Source organism: Topomyia yanbarensis, chromosome 2 (assembly GCF_030247195.1).
Source record: "Topomyia yanbarensis strain Yona2022 chromosome 2, ASM3024719v1, whole genome shotgun sequence".
NCBI lineage: Eukaryota > Metazoa > Arthropoda > Insecta > Diptera > Culicidae > Topomyia > Topomyia yanbarensis.
This window is the reverse complement of record NC_080671.1, coordinates 75011124-75037921: the sequence shown is the minus strand read 5'-3', so window position 1 is coordinate 75037921 and position 26798 is coordinate 75011124.

Here is a 26798-nt window from a genome sequence, read left to right as displayed (position 1 = left end):
CGTCCAGCATCCGGTTGTATTGCTCTGGTGTCCACCGTGGAGGAGCATAACAGCTACACACGAATACGCCGTTTATCCTGGCGATCACGAAACCTTCGTGTGTGCTATCCACCACTTCTTGAACAGGGAAACCGCCCATCACTTGGATTGCCGCCATCCCTGAACTATCCACCACCCAGTTACCGTTATCGGGAGGGACACGATACGGCTCTGCAATAATTGCAACGTCGCACTTCATTTCTGTTGTTGACTGCCACAACAGTTGCTGTGCAATGTCACAATGATTGAGATTGAGCTGGGTAACCTCCATCATTATTGGCCTGCCTTTGCCTTTTTGTACTCTGGGCATAAGAAGCCTCCCGTCATGTGGTCTTTTCCGACCTCATTTGTGCAGAGAAAGCACTTCGGTTGCTTTGTGCAGTCTCTAGAAATGTGTCCCTTCTCCCCACATTTTCTGCACAGATCAGATCTGTCGGGGCCTCTACCGTTTCTTGCCTGATGGCCAAAACCCAGGCATCTGAAACACCTCTCCATTTGTTTAGTGGCTCTAGGGATCAATCGCAACGAGCACACCGACTACCCGATTTTGATCTTACCGGTCGACAAAAGCTTGTTGGCTGCAGTTGGCGATAAGCGTATCACTGCTGTCTGTGTGCCACTGTACGCCTTCCTCAATCTTATTGATATCTGCTCCCTCTCCAGGTTTCCTTGCTCTATTAGCGCGCTTCTCACTTCGTCTTCCGCTGTGATCTCGTCCAGATTCCTGCACTCGACCACTGCTTCCTGAACTAATGCTCTCACATTCGCTTCTCCTCTCACCGCTTCTGCCACAAGTTCCCGGTAGGTCGAGCTCTTGATCAATGGATCTTTCTTCAGCTCGAACAGCATTTCGCCTTTCTGAGTACGCCTGGTTCTTATAACGTTCTCCCCCAGCTCCTTCAACTTGGGGTCCTCTCGCACCCTTTTGAGGATCGCAGCGTACGTCACGCCTTCGTTTACTTTGATGACTAGAGCGTCTCCCCTTTGCTTCTGCTGGCGTGGCCGAAGGTCTTCTTTCTTCCTTTTCTTCTTTTCCTCCTCTCTTCTGCGGTTTCTACGGTACGCTATTCACTCTGCGATTGTCGGCTTTTCGCTGTCCTTCACCGACCTTCCTGGACTTCTTCGGTTCCTCCTCCTCTCCTGGTGTTTCCCTTATTCTTTTAACAGAACGAGAATCCCGGCCGCCCTTCGGTGTCTCATAGGCTTCTGCTTCTTCTATCGCTGTGGACTTCAGCGTATTTTCGGCGTTTTCAGCTCGCTCTAGTTACGCCATATGTTCGCATTCGGCTGCTGCTACGGCGTATTTGATGGTAATCACTAGATCCTTGATATGTCCGTGCACGTTGCCCTTGCTTTTCACGAAATCATAGAGTTCTTCAATTTTTTGCATCAAATTCGTCACTTTAGGTAACCCAGACTGCTGGTCTTCTTGGGTAACGCTTGGTTTCGGTGTGCACACCTGAAATCCTAGCTTTCCTTGGCGTTCAGTTGGTTTGTTGCCGCTCGTGCTCCGTATGGACTCGCTAGGCTGTTCTCGCTGCTGCTGCTGTTGTGGTTGCACTTGTTCGTTATGCTGGGTCGGTGACCTCGCTAGCCCACCTTTGGCGAACGGGTTCACCACAGTTGCTCCGTTAGAATTTTTCTTGTTTTTGTTGATTTTGTCTTCTTGCATGCTTTTTGGGTCCCAACTCCAAGCCACTATCTACGCCCGTAATAAGTAGTCGCCTCACATGATCCCATGGTTACCTTTGCGAGCAGTGAGGTTGCATGCAAGGGTTGACGCGGTCCTTCATGGGGTACCGCGTTCAGAGGCGGATCGGCGCTAGTCAGGAGCCTTCAACTGAGCTTACTTGCACCAGCTAAGGTGGCGGGTTTCGAACGTACTTGGAGACCTACCAAAGTTTTACTGGAACGGGGGGCAGCCAGCACCATTAGCCCACTCGCCGTTTCGGGGAAGTGTCATCCATCCTTACTAGGGTAGTGGAATGGTGTGGCTGTCGGTCCGTAGATAATTCCGATGAAATCCTTATTCACATCCGTGTTCTGCCGCCAGTATGCCGTAATTAGGATCTTACTGGTGTCGATCCTAATGTGCCAGTTGGCACTCCCGTTGGGTAAGGGTGCTTTATGCTAAAGTCTTGGGTAAAACCTTAGCGGAAGCGGCATCGAGTCGCTTCGTCGGAGCTGCATTCGGATTTATATGGCTTTTCTAGAGGTTTGGCAGAGCCCAACATTGCCTTGCCCCACCATATCCTAGCAAGACTCCCCAACTCTCAGTAGCTCCGTAGGGGGGGGGGGTTCGTTAAGCCTCTGAACTTCTGTCCTCCTGTCCCTGCTGCCCCCTGGGTGTGTGTGGGTGTGTGTGGGTGTGTGTGTGGGGGGGAGGGGGTGTATGTGCACTAATGTCATGTAGTTATCTCAGCAACCGCCGAACCGATCTTAACGAAATTAGTTTCAAATGAGAGGCCCAAAGTTGCCATTTGACATTATTATTTTTGTTTTTTTCGGTATGCTATTTACTTTCTGAGAAAGACGGAAAATAGTCGAAAAGAAATTGAAATGAAAAAAAAATCATTTGAATTTACAACAGTCGGTGGGGAATCGGTGCCGAATGGGGTTATGTTTGGCATACATAGATGAATGCTTAACCCTCATCATAAAATACAGGTTTATTGACAGAATACTAATAATAAACACAAACAAATCAAAAATGATAATGTATATATCAAAATTGTACATGATATGACCGATCTTGCATGTGCTTGGTTACGACTCCGATACATATTCCGGCGGAATAATAGTATTTCTAGTAATATTGAACCTTTCAGATGATCCGACTTGGTCAGTTCACAGATAGGGCTTTTGTGCCGGTCAAAAATACGATTTTGCAATAACAATTCTGAAGAAAAACGAGCAAACCGCAGACTTCCAGAGCCAACTCCTGATCTTCCAGAAATTCACCACGTAACCAATAAAGTCCTTATCCCAGTCACAAGTACGAATTTATGCGAAATATATTCCCAAAAATATTTTGGGCGGTGGTCAGCTATTTTCGTCCGCGTCCCTTATCACCTATTTTTATAAAGTGATTCATCAGCAGTGCTATCTTTGAAAATGAACCACCTTGGTTATGCAACTAATTTTTCCGGTCTTTTTTAAATGCAAATCATTAAGCAATCTTCATTTCGTTATATTCTGAATTGCACGTATTTTGTCGTATGTAATTTTAAATGTACTTTCATTTGATGGCATTGTAAGGGAACACGTATCCGCCGGTTGATTATGTGCGGGGTGCAATCGGCCCTTCAACTGAGTTTGTCCGGCAGAGTTATAAACTTCTGCTCCGATAGTCAGGCTGCAATCAAGGCCCTTAGCTCAGACAAATCCCGGTCCAAGCTAGTGATCGCGTGCCGAACCCAAATCGAAGAACTAAGCATTGTCAACACTATCTACCTTGTCTGGGTGCCCGGACATTGCGGTATTACTGGAAATGAATGGGCTGACGAATTGGCCAGGGCAGGTTCAGCGATTGACTTCGTTGGTCCTGAGCCCGCCCTGCCAATTTCGACAAGTTGGATAAGGGAAAAAATACGGTCCTGGGCTTTGTCCGAGCACCGCAATTATTGGAGAAATCTACAAACGTGTCGCCAAACAAAGGCGTTTCTAGAACAACCATGCCCAGTGGTTTCGAAAAATCTCTTACATTTTTCGAAGCTCCACTGCGGCATGCTGACCAGGGCTTTAACCGGCCACTGCAAACTCAATTATCACATGGCAACTATTCAGCGCGCTGAGTCTTTTTCATGTGATCTTTGTGAATCCGACTACGGAACCTCATATCATCTGATATGCAACTGTCCAGCGCTAGCGCAATTGCGATTTCGAGTCTTCAGCCGTCCTTATATAGACGAAACCATGTTTGGTCGACTGAAACTCAGAGACATACTAAAGTTTCTTATCCAATGTGGTAAAGAGCTTTAGGATTATTCGCAGGCAAGTTGAACTACTTGTGAGTTTAACTTACCTGTTGTTTATTTTTGTTTTGTGCTGTTATTTTTCCCACCCTTCCAATTCTACTTCCCCACTCCTCCTTGTCCTTTCCTTCCACTCAGGAAATGATGAAAACACACGGCAAGGCACAAATCCCCGACTATGTACGGGGAACGTGCCATTTGAGCCAATATATTCTGATTCCTGAAGGGAACACGTATCCGCCGGTTGATGCTAATCGAGCTGACATTTCTTTAGACTGAGCAAACTAAGTTATTTGTTTGTTTAGTGTTTATTTGACCAACTAGGTAACGAATCCACTGGGTCTTTAATGCGTGTGGGAACTACGCATGGTCTTGTCTGAGTGTATGACTTTTGAATTATGTATGAGGGTGGAGAATTGACAATTCGCAAGATCAATTCAAATCCAATTACCAATTTGCGGCAATCATTTCAACATAAAAAACAAATTTTTATAGTCATATATAATGGTTTACTTTTAGTCCATTAACTCATCAGTTAATTATACTGAGCTGAGAATAAGTACGTACTATTTGGAAACGGGGGGTGTTTGATTCGTGCATCATTAATATCGTTTAGGAACGCAGCATTTACTCGAACGAGGTGGAAAATTTCAAGTTACGGGATCACAATATGCTTAAGGACGATTTATAAATTCTGCCACGCTATTAGGAGGAAGAGATATGACTAATTGTGACATGAATGGGAGGGAAGCCATGTGCTTTGACGCAATCGGCCGTTTTACGCACGATTGCGCCATGTATATAGGAAATTCCATGGAACATGAACACTTTTGCAAGTAGCGGCATTAATGTGCTACTACAAAATGAAGGAAAAACTAAAATCATTTGATTCGTATTAGACCAAGGATAAAAATAACGTGGTAATATGACAGAGACTTAGTTAGTGTTGGGTAATCTTTGCGTGACATAATTTATGAATGTTCCACAATACCACTTTTAAACTCATTGTTTGCGGTCCATTTTACATTGTCGACAACACTCCCGACAGCCGGCTGTTCGGAGTTCAAGTTGTTTTCGATGAAAAAATTTCGATAGACGATTACCCAGAGTTTAAACGCCTAGAACATTTACGTATCCTTCAGTCAATAAACTATTCAAACATCTTATGCACGAAAGTATATTCTCAGTCGCATCGCTTGCTTGAAGCGAATCCTGACTAACAACCCACCCACTACCCAATCCGTGGTACTTATGGGAGTGTCACTGAGTCGGGGCCTTCCGTTAAGTAAGTACCACATCAACACTTCCTTTCTCATCCCAAGTTACGGTAAAGATGGTCGTGGCCCGCAATGGTGTCTCTCAGGCGAAATTCTCGCTTGGACTGGATCAATTGTTATTCCCAAACAATGCTCCTCAAGTAGTCTGGCTGGAAATGAGAGTCATCAGTCTGCAATCTACGAAGTATACCGTGCTTACGCAACGCAACGCAACGCAATATATTCCCAAAAATATTTTGGAAAAAATCTCAAACCTTTAGGACAAGGTTCATGAATCGACCAGTTCCACAGATGCTCCAGATCTTCCGGAAGGTTATTACGTAGCCAAAAAGCATGTCTAGGTCATAAGTACGAACTCATTCAAATGAGAATTATCGAAACACTAAAAACACCTGATTCTAAGACCAACTTTATGAATTGATCAATTCAGCGAATGTTCCGGATTTTCCGGATGGTTATTATGTGATCAATAGGGACAGTTTTTCACTCGGAACTACGTATTTATGCCAATGTAACGTGAACAAATGTTTTTGAATAAATTTCAGAATTCTAGAACTAGATTCATGAATTTGCCGGTTTTTGAATCAGACCATCAATATCATTTTAGATGGGATTTTATATAAGTTTTCAAGAATATTACAAAATATTGGAATCAGTTTTATTGATTCGCCACATTGTCGCTTGTTCAGTATTACGTTAAATACCATTGTATCGTCGGAATCGGCATCGGAATTGTAATGCGGAACATTCAGGATCGGTCATATCATGTACATAACTGATATGTACACTCTAGAGTGACAGAAAAAAATGACCCCTATCGGCCGACCTCTGAGTCGATTCCTAGTCCCACCAGGAGTACTTGCACCAAGTTTGAAGCAAATCGGACAAGTCTAACTACCGGACCAACGTGCCTGAATTTTGTATGGGAATTTTCAACAATTTACATGGAGAAAACCCACCAGCTCGCAATTTCGCCGCTAGGTGGCACTGTATGCATCGTATTATCACTGTGAGTGAAAATAAGAAACATAATTTAATTGTCTAGAACTTTGTCGAAGACTGCTAGTACATCCGGCTTCGTTAAAAGAAGTTATTAAACTTTTAACGAAGTGATGTCCGAGTCAGTTTTGCATGGGGCCTAACAGTGCATGGTTGTGTATCAGTACTCGACTCATACGAACTGAACATTTTTGTGAAATAATCGTTAGGTTTAGCTCAATGGTAAGTTCAGAAGAATTATAGTAAATAATACGAGTCATGCTTTGATTAGAAAATTTTAGTTCCACCTGTTACCGCATAGAGGGCGCCAACACTAACTTTTCAACGGAAAGAGATAGAAATTTGGTGTCTTCTACAAAGTTATAGAACAGGCATTTTTCAGTATTTCTTCCGAACATCTTGATACTCTATCTCTCTTCTATGAAAAGTTAGCGGTAGCGCCCTCTATGCGGTCACAGGTGGAACTAAAATTTTCTAACCAAAACATAACTCGTATTAGTTACTACAATTCTTGTAAACATACTATTCAGCTAAATCTAACCATTATTTCACAAAAATGTGTAGTTCGCGGGACTCGGGTACTGATACACAACCATGCACTGCTAGGTCCCATGCAAAACTGACTCAGACATCACTTCGTTAAAAGTTTAATAACTTCTTTTAACAAAGCCGGATTTACTAGCAGTCTTCGACAAAGTTGTAGACAATCAAATTATCTTTCTTATTTTCACTTACAGTGATAATACGACGTATACAGTGCCACCTAGCGGCAAAAATATGAACTAGTGAGTTTTCTCCATGTAAATGGTTCAAAAATCCCATACAAACTTCAGGCACGTTGGTCCGGTAGTAAGACATGTCCGAGTCCGATTTGCTTTAAATTTGATGCAAGTACTCCTGGTGGGCCTAGAAATCGACTCAAAGGTGGGCCGATTGAGTTTTCAAAAATTCATCATTTTTCTGGGCAGCCTAGTACACTCTCATTTTGTTTTTTGTTTTTGTGTTTATTATTAGAATTCGGTTCATAAACCTGTGCTTCATGATGACGGTTCTGCATTTATCTATGTATGCCAAACATGACTCCATTTGGAAACGATTCGCACTGGCCAACCTGGTCAGAAACGGTAATACTTACCAGAAACTGAAAATTAAAGCTCTAACAAACAATTCGGGCACAAGTAGACAGAGGTTTGCCTGAAAATGTCTTAAAACTAAGTTTGAATCCGGGTCAATATAACCAGCAAAACTCTTATTCTTAACTTGTTTTGTACAGCCCTTCAGGAATGTCAGAAAATTTTGAACTCTTTTGAAAATCATTGTAAAAATTCAAAAAATTTGAAATTTTTTCACCTTTCTAATGGAACTAAACGATTTAAAATACAAAGTATATTTTTTGAGTTGGAGATATTTAAGACGAAAATATTAATAACATAAAAAGTAAAAAGCCTGTAACAGTAGAGATTTGATTATATGTTTAGAACGATTTTTCTCTAAATACGATATCTAGAGAGGTTCTTAACCATGGGCCAAACTCCCCGCATATTGAGTACTAATCTTACGCAAAATCATCGTCAGACAGAATGGTGCTTGGAACAGAACGGTAAATACTATTTGCTGCGTCCCCCATAGAACACATCATATTAAGCGGCATACCAGCAATGAATTCAACCGGTCGTCACTCCGAACCAATCGTGAATCGCCGTGAGCATAATCTCTCTGACGTTTTAATCCTCATATAATAAAATCGAAAAACTGTTTGATGTTCGAGCAAATCAAAGGACAACCAACGAGTTCCCCCTCACGAAAAGATTTTACATATTTACCATCCGACCGCAAAAGGGTCATTTAGGTTCGCTCTGTATTTGAGCGAAATTTTCTTAGTTGTGCTTATGACGAGATATGTTCTGCACGCAATAGGCGGAAGGCCTTGTTTTTCGTTAATTCGGATGCAATCGATTGGTAAGACACGCTGAGTTTATTCCTTCCAGATTTTCTCTGTTTGTCATTTAGATTCGATGTGATCTAATGGTCTCGAACAGAATTTCTCAAAGCACATTCTATCACTGACGTGTCCAATTGCGCCTCCGAAGAAGCTAATGCACCAGCATTCTGAAATACGCCTCAGGTAAAATCCACGCTTTTTAGGTTAATTAATGCTCTCAACAAAAGCGAGCAGGGGCTAAATGAATATTGCTTTCCAACCTGTCCGAAAAGTTGCTGGTCTTAAAAACTCGAAACCACGTGACAGGCCACATCACATAAGCTGATAGAAGTGCTTCGACCATATCGTGTCTAAGCGCTCACTGGACCAAGCTGGTTCGTTGGATGTCCCGTGCAAACTGGCCCGGAGGGAAACTTTGCTGCTATGATTGGGGCAAATTTATTCGTCAATTTTCTATTCACCTCTATGTATTTTCCTAGAATAGGTGAACCGTGCCTGCCGCTACCGGGCAAAAGTATGCAAACGTTCGCTGTTACCGCCGCCACCACTGCCAACCAACTCACAATGAGAATAGCAAAGAAAGAACAAACGTTTTTAAATCAATTATATGTCATATTCAGATTGAAATTTTATTTATTTTTCCTAAAAATCAAAAGCTAAATGAATTTCTAAAGGCGAAATTCGGAACACAGCACAGTTCGGATGGTATACACAGGAGGGATGATTGCGACTAGCTCTCGCGTATGAACAAAGTGAGCCCAAAGCATTGCACCTAAACGCAGACAGATATACATAGGATAAGAAGAGACGACAGATTTACCATACAAACGAGAGCTTCTTGATATATTATTCCAATCGGAGTTTTGACGTAAATCAAAATCCTTTTCGTTGTCTCTGACTTCAGTATTGGCTACGAACTCTGTCGAAACATGTCAAACCGCAGAAGTGCTGACAATTTGAAAGGTTAACAATTTCAGAGAGCTAAATTGACACGCGGTCCTAAGCTTTCCATGTATGGACCGACAATCTATCTCGGTAGCGAAAACAAAGGACATCTTAGAAAGTTCAGCAAAAATCCGATTTCCCGCTCCAGCGATGCCGGATAAGTGTCTCTGCATCCCAACGGCTAAATAGCCTGCCACGTGGTGGCGCTCATATTTTGCCCAACACACGCTCTATCCGTCGACCACCGCACGCCACCCGCACCGTACGGGCGGCGTCCTCGTCGTCGGCTTCATCCCACTCATAGTAGGTAGTCATCATCTTGATGTCAATCTTGGCTCTTGAGCGGGCAATGACGAGTCAAAACGGAAAGCAAAAGCCGCAAGGTAAAGTGATATCCCCATCTTCGGCTTACGGCTTCCCATGCTCGGTACCGGCTACGGAGCGATTTCGGATTATAATATTGGCCCCTCTTACAATGTATGAGCCTTCGGCAGGGGGAAGATTGAATGATGGGTACTCTTAGCTAGCTCTGTACTGTTGGCGAAGATGAATCCATGCTTATCAGGGAGGTCTTCAAACTTCAAGCTAGACAACCTACCCGCTTTGCTGGACTATTTGGAATTTCTTCAACTCTAAAATCTGGATGAAAGTATAAATAGCAAACACCTTTCTCGGTCTGCAATGGGAAATATCAGCGTTTGAGCTCTTCGGGCGTCGTCCTTATTCTGGTAAAGCTGTTCATGAACACGTCTCGAAGCAACAACCACTTCCCATTCGAGTGCGCTACTCTAGATCACACTTCGAAGTCCCCAGACTCGGTTATCGTTCGTTGATTGAAGTTTTATTCCTTGGCGAAAGCCGGAAACATTTCAATCATCTTTTAGATTGGGTGTGACTGACACTTCCATATATTTATACGGTATTAGTTCCGTGCAGTTTTCTCCAAGCGGATGGCACAGAAGGAAAGATGTAGATGATAGACGTCTGAGGTGGATATTCTATGTCATCTTATACCTAATATTCGTTTTCGATTATTCCTTGCGGTGTTCCATCGTTGGCTGAGTGTGGGGTGTGTGTACATGTGATGAGAATTGTACTGCTCGATGTAGGGTGAGAGGGGTAGAGAGAGAATATATATATATTCGAGTATTTCAAGCATCAGTGCATCGGTGAGTGGTGGCTGGTGACCAGTTCCGTGCTGGGTCACCCGGTCCCAATACACACCCAACCGGGAAAGATCGATGCCGGCTGCAGTAGCAGAAACAGAACCACCAGCAGTTGCAGTGCATTTCCGGACAGGGAGCGGAAGCAATTGAAAAAGTGCTTCGTCAGGGGGTGATAATTTCATGGGCTGGTGGGTTTTCAAGAAGTTGATTGTTGTAGTTGGTGCGAATTTTGATGAGTTTCGGACACATGATGGGAGCTTTGGAATTATTTATCTGGCGTGAATTGCATTTGGGGATTGGTGTTCGATAAGATTTCCTGTGAAACTTCCGTCTTGTTTAATATTTCAATGGATTTAGCATTCAGTTCAACTTTCCGCAGAACTGTGAAAAAGCTAATCAATGATCTACCATACACCAACATAATTCAATATAAATTAACTCTTTGATTGGCGACGTGTAGCTAAAATTCAAGTCATTTTATACTTTATCTTAATTATATTTGTGAATTATACAGGGTGTTTGTCTCATGGTTAAGAGCCTCTCGAAGGGTGATTGACTGTCATATTTTGAGAAAAAATCGTTCTATACATACCATCAAATCTCAACCGTTACAAGGTTATTGAACTTTTTGTGCTAAAAACTTATTTGTCTTAAAATACCTCTAACTCAAAAAGTATACTTTGTATTTCGAATCTATTAAGTCCACTGAAAAGGTGAGAAAATTTCACATTAAGTGATGGTCTCTCCCACATGTTTCATCTAATGAGTTTAAGTAACCTATTCAAAGTAGGGGAACATGGGGAGACTTGACCAAGCGCAAAATTCTATTTTTGGCTATATCGTCTTCTATTCGATTCTTAAAATTTTTTCAAAAATATTTTTATGCTTGTTTCGATCCCTTAAGATAATTTTAAAAGTTTGGAATAAAAAATCCTTTCCTTACAGAAAATATTACGTGATTAATAAATTTGCAATAAATGATGTAATTTTTTATCAAACTTTGTATGGACATATCTACTCGACTACTAATGACATTTAATGTGCTAATATACCATCTTAATCCTTGTGAAGCAGTGAAATGATTTTACATAAATTGAAACATTGGAATAGTTATTACTAGAATTTGCATGGCATTGAACGCAATAACTAATGTTGGGGAGACTTGACCAAGATTTTATGGGGAGACTTGACCAAGTAGCAATTAGCTGAAGAAAGATGCAAAATTCCTGATATTTATTATGCTTTGGTATCTACTGTTAATGTTAATCACGCCATAAAAAAATCCCACCTCAAACATAAGTCTTTATATTTTAGTATTTATAAACAAAGTTATCAACAGTAGGACTGATTTCGTGACGTGTGAACACGCAATACAAGCAGTACAGTTAATCCTTAAAAAGAAATGCATTAAAAAAATCGAAATTTATCGAATGCAACCGTTTTATATTTTTTACTGCTACCTAAGGACCTCGACAATATGGAAAAAAATAATTACAGTATGTTTTATGTTATGATTTTTCAAAATTTTCTTGGTCAAGTCTCCCCACGCCTTGGTCAAGTCTTGACCAAAAAAAACGATCACAGAAAAACTTTTGTAACTTTTCAAAAATGAAATTAAATTTTTTTCTAAAAATCATGAAGACGCGCAGTAGCTTTGCACATTATATCTCAATGACTTTTGAGGGATTGAAGGCTTTTTAGAGATTTATGCAGTTTTAGCTGAAAACCTGGTCAAGTCTCCCCATGTTCCCCTAATTTATATAAATTTAAACAATTTTGATCGATTTTTGTTCATTTCTCGAAAATCTTAATAGTTAACATCATCATTTCAATAATTCAGATTATAGGTCTCGAAGAGCTGCATAATTGGTTCTTTGCCATGATACACTTATCTTTTCTTGTTTTCATGTGTTTGGGTTATTGAACTTGGATAATTTTATCTCATTTTCACTAATACTAGTTCTAATTGGAAAAGTATGGCACTTATTGAACTTTTTTTTTCTTTTCATTCGAAAGCCAGGAAAATTTTACAGAGCAAAATGTATTGATACCATTTAAGTGAATTTAATATTCTAGTAGTAAATAAGTTAAAAGTTACTTACTATTAGCATTTTCGTTAATTTCCTTAAAATAGTAAATAATAAACATCACCATTAATATTATGGAAATAGTGCATCTCAGCAAGTTCTACAATTATTTCTTAGACTCCATTCAATTATCACTTTTTGTTTCGCATCGTTTCATAAGCAAAAACAACGATTTCGAATCGCTCTACATTTGCGATGAGGTCATCCTGTGTTAACTATTAAATAGCAGTGAAATGAAAAGAGATATACATAAAGTGCCAAATAACAAGTTACAGAGAATGTTAATGGGGATCCAATGAACAATAGCAACAACAAATTTTGTTGATTAATAATTAGAAATTATACAAAACTCTTCGAAAAACACTCATTTTGTGCTAGTTTACTAGTAAAAAGTCATTTCGTACACTTAACTAAAAGATATTTGTACATAAATCAGTAGAAAATTTTCTCAGCTTTCCAATAAAATCTAGGAAATAATGATATAAAGCATATTTTTAGGACTAGCGCTTTTTAAGCACTTGCAAGTCGACTACATGAAAAGGTTAATAATGAAATTACAAAGAAATGAAAAGAGATATGTTGATGAGGAACAAATTATGAATCGTCCTAAAACCCAACTTTTGGATAATAGATATCGCTGTAATCATAATTCATTATTTTTAGAAAATTAACAAAAACCTCCTCAAAACACCATCTTTTAACTGGTTTACAACTAAATGGTTATTAAAATTTATTAACTGAAAAATATGACAACACCATTCAATAGGAAATTTTCTCACCATACGAATGGAGCTAAACGATTTGAAATACAAAGTATACTTTTTGAGTTAAAGGTATTTTAAGACAAATAAGTTTTTTGTACAAAAAGTTCAATAGCTCTGTAACGATTGAGATTCGATAGTATGTGTAGAACAATTTTTTTTCTCCAAATATGACAGTCAATCACCCTTCGAGAGGTTCTTAACCATGAATCAAATACCCTGCATAGTTATCTGATATATTTCCCTCTCAAGATACCTTATGAAGCCTACCCAAAAATTAAAGGATGTTACGATCACAACTTGGTCATCCCTAACTTGTTACATTTGTTCCACCGTGCATTAAAAAAACCTGCACACCCCTAAGTGCAAAGATGTATGTGTATGTCATCTGGTCTACTGTTGATTTTTACATTTGATTTTGAGTTGTGAAAATGGCATCGAAATGAGAGGAGCAAAATATTGCTCGTGCATCGCGAAAATCCGACCTACTCGCACTCAAAGTGCAAAATTGTTGACTGTTACCCAACCAGCTATCACCAATGCAAAATACATTATCAAGAGAACGAACCTAAACAATAAAATTATTCGTCGACTGGAAGAGTAAAGGTGACAGAGATTTTCAAAATCCTCAAACTGTGGAAGTTAGAGAAAGAAATATCTCGTGTGGCAGGCCATCTGTTCCTGTGGCTTGAAGAGCTACATTTACATCGCAACCGGGACTATAAACCAAGAAAATTATGAGTAAGAGAGCTTAGGAAACGTCGGTTACCTTTACTCAAGCAACTTAATTGTTCCTTTTTGTTTTGGCCGGATTAGGCGTCTTGCTATTACGGAAAAGGATATGAACTTTCAGGTGGTATCCAAGAGAATGAACCCTCCCAGCAGCAGCCTAGCAGCTAGAAACATGTGGAACAATCGTTAAGCGGAATCTCAAGAAGACCCAAAAGACAGTTGTCAGCGAGATGCGATTGAAGACAAATTGGCGTGACCAAGGAGCCTGCGCAAAACTTGATGGAAGAAATCAAACGAAAACCCGGGCAATTCTCATTCGCCAAAAAGGAATCATGAGTGAATATTCTTATTTTTCTGTAGGAATTGAAGTTGCACAAGAACATTGATTTGATTTTTTAATGAAAAGTTTGACCGATTTACACACAGTCTTGTTTGAGCTAGACTCGTACCAGCAGAAGACAAAAGATTGTTTCGTAAGATTTTAAACTTGTTTCTACTGACCCTGCCACTGCTAGTTTTCTGATCTGTATATTTCATATCCTTGCTCTCACTTGAGTACTATGAGTAACAAGTTTTCATTGCTTCCCCTAAGTAATTTTAAGCTAATCGGAGTTTGGATTGGGCTCTTTTAAACATCTAAAAAAGCCATAACTCCGAAAGCAGCTACGACGAAGCGAGTCTGGCAAGATCCTAAGATTCCAATAATCTAAGATCTTAGCAATAAAAGAATTCTAGCCCGACCGAAGTGCCTACCGGCACATCAGGATCGACGCCAGCAACATCCTGATTATGGCGTACTGGCCATGGCAAACGTCAAACGACAGAACACGGATTGCGAATTTGAAGACGACTTTGGGCTGAGAGGCGTGCTGTTCTATTCCCTGAGTAAGGAAGGATGACACCGACTTGATATGGCGAGTTGGCTAACAGCACGGTTGCCTCCGTCCTAACAAAACCCTGGCAGGTCTACGGGTACGTTCAAAACTCGTCACCATTCAGTTGGTGGTACTAGGTTTGGTTGAAACATTCCTGATTTTACGCCGATGCGGCTCTGAACACTACTCCCCATGAAGGATAGTGTCAAGCCTTGCATGACCTCCCTGCTGCTTTGGTAGTGTAAATAATCATGGGATCACGAGAGGCGACTATGTGCAATGACTGGAGTTGGCGGCCCGAAGTTGGGACCCAACAAAATGGAAAACCACGGAGAAACAAGAACAAAAAAACAAAAAGAAGAAGAAAAAATCGAAAAAAAGTCGACGACGACTGCATCCCAGCAGCACCCGGAGAGGCGATCGTGTTCGCAAGAAGCGGAAAACTTGCAACCTCGAGTTCCACTAATGACAAGCAGCATGAAATGAAGCAGGCACTCCAAGGAACCTTAGGCCTTGCGCCGAACCAGACGCTTATACCCAGAACTGGTAATAGCACACCCCAAGAAAGACTGCAGCTTGGGAGGACGGAGCTCAAGAAGAAAATACAGGAGCTCTACGAGTTCATAAAGGACAAGTACAACGTCCACACTAAGATTAAGCATCTAGTGACGACCATTAAGTTCGCCATGAATGTCGTCAAACGAGAGCAGATCCCGCTGAGGACTCGTGCCGAGCATGCCGAAAAAACGTTTAACGAGGTCAAGGCGAAAGCAGCATCTGAGGTAGTAGAAGAGATGCCGAAGAGTTCCCGGAATGCACGTTCCGGGAAACGGAAAAGGAGTACACCTGAAGAAGAAGAAGAGAAGAAAAAACGAAGAGTGAGCAAGAAGTCAATCGGAAGCAAGTAAGCGGTTGGATAACGGTTGTAAAACAAAAGGCGAAGTCAAAACCGCAGAAGGTAAAGAAAGATATGCCTAAGCCCCGTTGGGAAAAAATAGGGGCGAAGCATTAATCGTCGAAATGAAGGAAGGAACGACGTACGCTGAGCTCCTTCGTGGCCCTGGCCCACGAGACTGTGATTGAGTGCAGGTACCTGGATGAGATAACAGGAGATGAGCTGAGAAGTGCGCTGAAGGAACAATGTGATCTGGGAGATACACTAATGGTAATTCGGATGAGGAAGGCGTACGGCGGTATGCAGACGGCGTCGATACGGCTCTCCACAACTGTAGCTAATAAGTTGTTGGAAAAAGGCCGAATCAAGGTTTGGTGCTCAGTGTGTTCACTGAAGGCTGTCCCTAGAGTTTCCAAGCAAATGGAGAGATGCTTCAAATGGGCTTTGAGCACCAGGCGAGAAAATGCAAAGGCCCGGATAGATCTGATCTGTGCAGAAAATGTGGGGAAAAGGGACAGTTTTCAAGAGACTGCACGAAGCCATCGATGTGCATGCTCTGCACAAAGGAGCGTGGGAAAGACCACATGATGGGAGCTTAATATGCCCAGCGTTCAAAAAGGCGATGGAGAGCCAGAAGTGATGGAAGTGACCTAGTTAAACCTCAATCATAGCGACACTGCAGAGCAACTATTGTGGCAGTCTACAACAGAAACGAAATGTGAAGTTGCAATTATTGCGGAGCCCTATCGAATCCCGGTAACTGGGCAGCGGATAGAACAGGAACAGCTGCAATTCATGTGATGGGCAAATACCCTATACAGAAAGTGGCCTCAAACTCATACGAAGGTTTCGTGATTGCCAAAATTAATGGGATCTTTATATGTAACTGCTACGCACCCCCTAGATGCACGATAGAGTAGTTCCATAGGATGCTAGATGAACTTACTGGAGAGCTGGCCTGACGAAGACCGGTAGCCATCTGAGGAGATTTCAATACTTGGGCAATCCAGTGGGAAAGCAGACATACCAACACAAGAGGGTATAGCCTGTTGGAAGCTGTAGTCAAACTGGATGTTATGCTATGCAATGAGGGCACCAGCATAACTTTCCGATGAAAAAGACGGGAATCCATCATCGATGTTACCTTTTGTAGGCCGTGATTAGTGGCAAACATGAACTGAAGAGTTTGCGAAGACTACACGCATAGTGATTACTAGACTTCCCAGAAAAATGATAAATTTTTGAAAACTCAATCGGCCCACCCCTGAGTCGATTCCTAGTCCCGACAGGAGTACTTGCACCAAATTTGAAGCAAATCGGGCAAGTATAACTACCGGACTAACGTGCCTAAAATTTGTATGGGATTTTTCAACAATTTACATGGAGAAAACTCATTAGTTCGTATTTTCGTCGCTAGGTGGCACTATATGCATCGTATTATCACTGTAAGTAAAAATAAGAAAGATAATTTAAATGTCCATAACTCTGTCGAAGACTGCTAGTAAATCCGGCTTTGTTAAAAGAAGTTATCAAACTTTTAACGAAGTGATGTCTGAGTCAGTTTTGCATGGGGCCTAGCAGTGCATAGTTGTATATCAGTACTCGAGTCCCGCGAACTATACATTTTTGTGAAATAAGGGTTAGATTTAGCTGAATAGTATGCTTACAAGAATTGTAGTAAATAACACGAGTTATGTTTTGGTTAGAAAATTTTAGTTCCACCTGTGACCGCATAGAGGGCGCCACCACTAACTTTTCATATAAGAGAGATTGAGTATCAAAATGTTCGGAAGAAATACTGAAAAATGCCTGTTCTATAACTTTGTAGAAGACACCAAATTTATATCTCTCTTCCTTGAAAAGTTAGTGTTGGCGCCCTCTATGCGGTAACATGTGGAACTAAAATTTTCTAATCAAAGCATGACTCGTATTATTTACTGTAATTCTTCTGAAAATACCGTTGAGCTAAACCTAACGATTATTTCTCAAAAATGTTTAGTTCGTGTGCATCGAGTACTGATACACAACCATGCACTGTTAGGCCCCATGCAAAACAGACTCAGACATCACTTTGTTAAAAGTTTAATAACTTCTTTTAACAAAGCCGGATTTACTAGCAGTCTTCGACAAAGTTGTAGACAATTAAAATATCTTTCTTATTTTCACTTACAGTGATAATACGATGCATACAGTGCCACCTAGCGGCGAAAATGCGAGCTGGTGGGTTTTGTCCATGTAAATTGTTGTAAAATCCCATACAAACTTCAGGCACGGTGGTCCGGTAGTTAGACTTGTCCTATTTGCTTCAAATTAGGTGCAAATACTCCTGGTGGGACTAGGAATAGACTCAGGGGTGGGCCGATAGGGGTAATTTTTTTCCTGTCACTCTAGTGACCACCTGGCAATCCGGTACAGTTTTGGTCAACCATACCAAGCGTCAATACAGAGGGCGAGAGCTCACGAGCGGAAGTAGAAGGTGAAGTCATTTGACAATGATCTCTTTGTGGAAATAAAGCGAAGAAATTTGTGAGATAAAGCGAAGAAAATTGATTTGCTTGAAAGAGTTGTGCCAAGGTGCTGACGCTAACCCCTGGGGCGACGAATACCATGTGACGATGGTGAAGATCAGAGGGCCCACTTCACCTCTGGAAATGTGCCCTGATAAACTGAATGTAGAAGGGCTATTTCCGGAGCACGATCCAATGATTTGGCCGATTATACCGTATGGCGAAGTGGAGCGGGACAATCCTGAAGTGTATCCAATGAGGAACTCAGCGCATTGGCAAAGGGTTTAAAAACGAAGAAAGCGCTCGGATCAGATGGAATCCCCAACATCGCATTAAGAACGGCAATCCAGATGCTCCCGGATATGTTCAGAAAAAAAAGTTTCAAAAGCTTCTAGACAAGGGCCACTTCCCTGACAAATGGAAGATACAGAAGTTAGTGCTACTACCTAAACCTGGTAAGGTCCCCGAGGATCCATCGTCATACAGACCAATATGCCTGCTGGATACGCTCGGAAAACTCTTGGAGAGGATTGTCCTTAACAGGCTGACAATGTTTACGGTAAGCGATAACGGGTTGTCGAATAAACCAGTTCGGATTTCGGAAGGGTAAGTCTACGGTGGACGCCATTAGGACAGTGATCGAGAGACCGGATATGGCGCTCAAACAGAAAAGAAGAGGAAATCGATACTGTGCCGTGATAAAGATAGACGTCAAAAACTCGTTCAATAGCGCAAGCACAAAATGAGAGTCCCTAGCTACCTGTCTAGAATTCTAAGGAGTTACTTCCAGAACCGAATCTATGAGACAAACGGGGGACAAAAAAAGATTAGACTTACGGCCGGAGTTCCGCAAGGCTCTATCCTGGGTTCAACGCTTTGGAACGGGATGTATAACGGCGTGCTGACAGGAGCGTAGAGATCGTCGGGTTCGTGGACGACATTGTAAAAACGGTACTGGGAAAGTCGCCGGAAGAGGTGGAAATGTTGGCGACGGAGGCTATCGACAGGATTGGAAACTGGATGCAAAGAGTGAAGTAGCAGATAGCCCATCACAAAACGGAGGTGCTTTTGGTCAGCAGCTGCAAAGTACTGCAGCGAGCAGAAATCACTGTCGGGAAGTATATCATAGTCTCGAAGCGGGCGTTGAAACAGCTGGGTGTAATGATAGATGACCGTCTGAACATTAACACTCACGTCGACTATGCTTGCGAGAAGGCGGCCAAAGCTATAAATGCTTTATCCAGAATCATGCCGAACAACGCCGGGCCATGCAGCGGCAAGAGGCGTCTTCTGGCTAGCGTATCATCGTCGATACGGAGGTACGGAGGCCCGGTCTAGGTTGCAGCGCTGGAGACAGCGGAATCGAGTAAAGCTGAGTAGTACGTTCAGGTTCATGACTATGCGGGTCGCGAGCGCGTACAGGACTATTTCATCAGAGGCATTCTGCGTTATCGATGGAATGATCCCTATCGACATCATCCTAGTGGAAGATAACGAATGCTATAAGCGGGAGGGGACCAAGGGAATACGGAAAACAACGAGAACTGACTCGTTGGCCAAATGGCAGCATGATTGGGACTCGTCAAAAAAAAGAAAGGTGGACTCACAGACTCATACTGGTTCTCTCGACCTGGGGAAGTGACCTTCTATCTGACGCAGTTCCTGTCTGGTCATGGTTGTTTTGAACAGTACCTACATCGGTTCGGACACGCTGTGCCACCCTTTTGTCCGGAGTGCAGAAACGTTGAGGAAACATCGGAGCATGTGATCCTCGTTTGTCCTAGATTTGATGCAGTGCGAAGGGAGGGACCTTCGCTTAATGTAGAGAATATTGTGGCAAGGATGTGTCGAGACGAACTCGTGGAATGCCGTCAGCAGCGTAGTGACACTAATACTGTCGGAACTTCAGAGAAAGTGACTAATAGAACAGCAAGCTGGCAATACCACCTAGTAAGATATGGGCGAGTGGTTCAAGTCTGTTACAAACCCTACAAGTGTGGTCGTGAAGGGACGAAGCCAGGTCTTATGGCTCCTCCAGATCGTTTTACGCACCGACAGGTTCCAGCGCGGTGACGGTCGTTTGCGAGAAACGAGCACTACGTTAGCAACATCAACAAGAAGTTTCACGTCGGTTAAAAATCCTGCGCATGCGAGTCAAGTTTCGGTATCTCCGGATCGGTTCACGACGGGTTCCGACGGTGGCGACGGTCCTGGGGTCGACCGGTTACGCAGCGATGGTTGACTAGTGTGCTGACCCAACGCACATATGGGAGCCAACAGTATGCAGAGGGGCCAACGGGTCAAAGGACAGCTAGGTGCTGAAAACAGAAACACTAATTCTGCAGGAGTTCAAGCGCAGCGGAGAAACGAGCACTAAATTAGCGACATCAACAAGCAACTTCACGTTGGTTAAAAATCCTGCGAGGGTGGATGTAAAGGGATGCGGGTCACATTTCGGCATCTCCGGATCGGTCCATGTCTCGACGGGTTCCAACGTTGGCGACCGGTTACGCAGCGAGGGTTGGATAGCGTGCTGACTCAGCGTACGCAGGGGAGCCAATGGGTTCCGCGTATTGCAGAGGGACCAACGGGCTCAAGGACAGCTCAGAGCTAATCACAGTAACATTAATTCTTTCGAAGGTCTAGCGCAGCGGAGATACGAGCTTTAAGTTTGGCAACACCAATAAGCAGTTTAACGTCGGTTAGAAAAGAAAAAATACTCCAAGGGTGGGAGTGAAGGGATGCGTATAACCGTTTCGGTATCGCTGGATCGGTTCACGTCTCGACGGGTTCCGACGTCGACGACGATAGTCGCCGGCGGACCGGAAACGTTGCAGACTGTACACGGATAAAAAAAAATAAATAAAATAAAACAAAAAAATAAAAAAATTTATCAATAAAAAAAAATTAAAAAAGAAATATTGATAATAAAATAGAAAAAAATGATTATCAAAAAATATTAATAATAAAAAAAGAACAAAAATATTATAACAAATTGATAAAACACCCACACAGCGAACAGGCGCTGTCGAGGAGCCAAGGGGCTCAAAGAAAGAAGAGGTACAAGAGCACAATCCCCTCCCGAAGTAACACTCAACAATGGTCCCGGGAGAAAGAGGATTCGGAGATACAGGAGGTTAAGGTTTAGTTGGTAGGCTTCTTGGAGAAAGAACTGCAGTAAGAATCCGACAGTACCACGGCCAAGTCGATAGTGGTCTCTTTTGAAGATTCCCCCTCGATAAAAAACACATACAAACATTTGCTGATCTCGACGAACTGAGTCGAATGGGATATGACACTCGGGTCCGGAATTGGGTTGCCAATTTTCAGGGTGATTGCATAACCTTTCTATATGAGAAAGGCAAAACGTGATTTTTCCAGAATTCATGACACTCACGATTTTGGGTACATTTTGTTTTCCGTTTATTCGTCCGTAGGCGCCTGGTTCTCATCAGCTTAAAATGAACTCCTTTTTCTGTCACTAAGTTATTGTTGATTTCTGATGAAACGAAGTCGAAGCGCGAATTCCAAAACTAATTCATTTCCACATGTAAAGGCGAGTTTCTATTACCAAACAAAAACTTTCCAAAATTTAGTAATCAATCAATCGAATGAATTGTCCTCCCACAATAATCCTAGCAACCGAAATGCTCTGACCAGCAGCAAACAGAAAATCCTCAAATTTGCTTTGATTCAACAGCTTCAAACGTCACATCCAGAAACAGATCAGCAGTAGTTATCGAAGGTTTGTTCAGGGAACCGTAAAATTCTGAACTCTACATACAGCGAGATCAAAATGTGTCAGTTTCTGAAACAAGTCCCCGGCACAAGCACAAAGCTCATTTCCGTGTCCAATTTGCGATGCAGCCGAGCTGAAATCGGTACCATAATTATTTAATCAAACAGATTTATATTTATTGATCGAATTGAAATGTGTTTTATTTGTACAGCAATTTTAATGCTCGTCCGGCAACGAGTATGTATGTATGTGTGTGTTGTCTGTTCACCACCGGCCGGCCCACCGAGTGTATGCTGTGTATTGCTGCGCTTTCCGACTGATTGATGCATTACAATAATTATTTGCAATTCCGATGGCAGTTTTCTAGGGCGATTGGGTGGAACCGAGGGATCCACTATTGGCAGGGGAGGTATAGCAATCGAATCGTAACCCGTTTGGGGATCTCCCCGGGGTAACCCTGAGCCATCAACATCATCACTGGTCCACCGTGGTTCGTCACAGTGCGAGAGAGAGAGAGAGAGATAGAGAAAGAGGAGACATACTACACAATCGACATGGTCAATGAGTGCGGAATTGAGTTTGAGGCCAGCGAGTCCAGGGAGTTCCTCGGTGAAGGTGTTCGGCATGTGTCCGAGAATGTGCCGGTATGTGTGCGTGTGTCTGTATTTCTCTGTCCAGCTGATGATTGTTATGGACTGAAATTGGTTTAAATCCATTTTCATGCTCGGTGAAGTGATCTGTAATTTAGGTCTGCGAGTGGTTTGTTTGAGGGGTGACGGGGGCGAGGAGCGAAATCGAGGATTGTGGACGAGAAGATTGAAGTTGATGCAGATTTACTGATGGATTTTATTGCCCTTTGTAGGGTGGATAACTCACTCACTCAGTACGCTTATTCTGGTTTTACGTCAATGCAAATTGCATACACAACCGGATTGGTTGAGTGGCACTGGGAAAGGAGATCGGTTTGCTGGGAGGCAAAGTAAACTAAGAATCAATCAATCAAGTTCGAGCTATGATGGATTGGCGTCGAGGGAATATAGGTTGCGTAGTGTTTTTGCTGTCATTACCGGTGTACCGAACTGGTTTCTTGAATAGTATGTGGTAAGACGGTTGGCGATGCAGAACGGTTTGTGGCTTGGGACGATTTTTGCATGATGCAATTTTCGGATGGTAACGATCTTTGTCCTTCAATTAAATGCCATATTCAGCCGAACGAAACAAAAATTATTCATCGCAAAATAAAACATTCTCTTCTGTGCCAACAGTCGCACATATCAGCAAGAGAAACCGTCGACCTGGCAGTCGTGCCACGCTGCGTTCATAATTCGATGATGAAAATCAATAAACGTTGACACGTAGTCCCTAATCATGATTGACATCTTGTTTTGCAACGTCTTATGCGATCGCCCTGCTGTCTGATGCGTTCTTGACGGGTGTCAGTCGCGGGCTCTGGGGCAGCCGGTGAGTGAGAAGCAAAGCCGGCCGTCAGTCATATTTCAGTTCAGCTGGAGTCCGGCTACAATCGAGCCAGTAGGGTGACCGTTAGATATACCATATATATGTTCCTTAAAATGAAAGTAAGTGAAGTAAAGCCTGATTCCGTAAAACTACTTCAATTGTATTAAGGCGTGAAAACCGACTAAATACTTCAAATTTAGACTCAGGACATCAGAAGTAAAAATCGCTCCTCATCGGGAAGATAGGTCGAAAAGCACAATTAATGTAAGATGAATGATTACTTCGCAGATAAAACTAGTTGTACTAGACGTAGCCAATGTTACTATTTTCATTCATTGGTTGTGGAAAAATTCCCTCGTTCCAACCAAAAAATAGTGGAAATGTTTCACGAGAAGTCAAGCAACATATAACTGCAGTAACTGATCACAAATCTTGGATATCATTTTACCATACTACTCCATATTGCTGTTCGAAGATCCCCACGTAAATCTTGGCCACCCTAATCGACTCAGTATGAGACAGGAAATGCGGTTTTGCCAAACCTACACTCCCTCCTTCATCGAACGAATCACCTTAAGGCAACGAGCAAAACTGCAGCAAACTTTGGCCGGACCGTTCGGTTCGTCCTTGTTCCAGGTCCCGTTGCGTCCCTCGCAGTGAAATTGACGTTGGATCAATTGTCGTACTCATACTTTTGTGGGGTGCTTTCTTGGGGGCTTTCTGCGGCTGATTCGGTTTCATATTTTAGCAAACAGCTCCCGTCGGTTGTCGTCTACTGCTTCTTCTGCTGCTGCTGCTAGATGGGTAAGATGGCTGTCAATCACTGACCCGATCTGTCCGAACTGATGACAGATTTTGCGAGTTTGATTCCTTGTTTCTTCTTGCTGCTTGGCGACTGCATTTGTATTGTTTTGAATTAGACGATCATCAGATGGAATGTATAGACACCCCGGTTCAGTTTCTAATTATATCTGAATGTCCCTTATAAAAAGAAAGTATCCTGAGTACTTTATTTGATGTTTATCGACAAAAAGGAACACACAAATTAGTACTTTTCATAAACTAATAACAACATGTGTCCTAAAGATCAGGAAACATAAGTATAATCAAACAATTTATTATTGGGATACTAACGCTTTGGGCGTTTAAATAAATCCTTCAATCATAATGGTTTGCTGATATCTCAATTATCTAACAGTTTACAAAAATTTGTTGTGAACAAGCTGATGACCAATCTTCCCATATTAACCCTTTCATGCCCAGCTGTTTACTAGTGCATGCAGAGTTTCAAAACTATTTTTCCTTGAAAACGGTGGGGTCAAGAAACACAAGAAAAGCCCTTTTTAATAAAGATAGGTGCTTCCCCCGCAGTGCTAGAAACTGCTCAATTTTTACCTTCCAATGCTCAATACATTTCCCATAGAATATTTACAATAGTCCAATTTCGTAAAAAACGTAGCCAAAGACAGCCTAAATTGATCAGTTTTATCAGTTTTCAATAATATTGCAACATAATGAAGATATATGAAAAATTCTTTTTCCGTTGTCAACGTAAACTATCTCTGGCAGCACTGCACTATCGGAATCCAATAATAGAGCTGATCCTTGTAACTGTTAAGGGCCGGTGAAACACTTTTTTCCCGAGTGGGTAGTGCGATTCGGAGTGATTTCTACTCGTGGTGACGAAAGTTCAGTACACCATGTCTGAATTGTAGATGTAAGTGAAAGCGAAAATTTTCGGATAATACCTGGTGGCTATTTGGAAAAACCCTTTGTCTACGGGCTGTGTGACCGACAGCTCAGCGAAAATGTATTTGTTGATTACTGATACTACACATGTTCCACAGCTAAGTACCAATTACTCCATTGTTTTAAATTTCGTAGCATTATTTTTCTGTTTCCTCCGATAAAACCTTCTTTGCGTGGGTACTGAAGCCCACATGATAGTGTTGACTAATGGGAAGGTATCTTCGACAACAGACAGACCCTCTGGCTCAATAGAGGACGATTTGAATATTTATGCGATGGCAAAATAATGCCAATAAATCTCCTTTTCGATATAAATTATATTTATCTAATACAACAGGCTTCTGAAAGGTCTACTTCCGAACCGAATATAACCCACTTAACATCATCGCTATATCGTGTAAACTAACTAAACAACGCTCGGACGTGTACGAAGAAATATCGTGTCTACGTACCCGCCTGGAAAGTAGAGACTGATGGTGTAGTCTCCAACAGGGGCCTTAATTGGGAAATATGGGGTTGGCTTCTTCCAGAACCCTTTGCTTCAGTCAGTGAGAATTCTGGTTTGCAAGCGATGCGTTCAGCATATATCGAGGAATATAAGAACTTATTTTCAATCAGTCTCATGACGAACCCTTCGCCGGATATACTCTTCCAAACTTTTTTTTCTTTTAACGGGGCTCGTCACCTTTTTGTGACATGCCGGGTATGCGTTTATTGCGAACAATTGGTCCATACAGTTACCCAATGTTGAAACGTAAAAACCACTACTAATTTCTACGCTCCCTTGTCCACTAAAGACCGTCAGATGAAAATCCCATTGAGGGAACATGTTTTAATGTGGCTATAAATTTCCGAAAAAAGGAAAATCACTTCCTCTCCTAAGCTGCCTCTTAAAGGCCTGAGAGTGTCCTTTGATCGGTGCTATGACAAAACCGAAGTAAGTGGCTCCTCGTCTCGGAAACTAACAGGAATTTGGCCCTTCACGTTGACAACCAGTCTATCTTATTGCATGCTATTCGCGACAATTTTAATATTGTCATGACTACTCCACCACCAAGGCCAAGCGTGTTGGATTTATCATTGTACTCGACCTCAATTAGTGTGCCTATTGATTGGAACAGCTACGCGTTTACTATATCCGAAACAATCGAATCAAAACAAGAAATTCCCCCGGTGGTAGCATACAAGGTTTAACTGTCTTGATCATCGACACAGCGATTAAAGGTCAGACGGAACAAGATCCGGCGCAAACAGCAGTGGACGGTATGCAACTTCGTGGGGGTAAAGAGCACTCAGAATTGTACGCGAAAAGGTCCCATAAGGACTTTTTGAATGTCGGATCGCCCGATTTTTTCCGAACATATGCAACGTTTGAAACGCAAATGAATAACTGTATGAATGTTGAAAACCGCGATTATTGGCACCGGTTTGTCGACGGATTAACGAGAAAAATAATGTTTCATCTGGTGACTAGGTTCCACATTGTGTATTCTACTCAATCGTTGATCGAAGTACACGGAACCGAGAATCTTTTTAGGGCAACAACAGCATTCCATATAGATCTACACTCAAACAATTCGATATTAATTCTTCAAAAGAGCTAAATAGATTTTTGTAAACAAACTTATTTAGCACATTATTCCGCTATCGAGT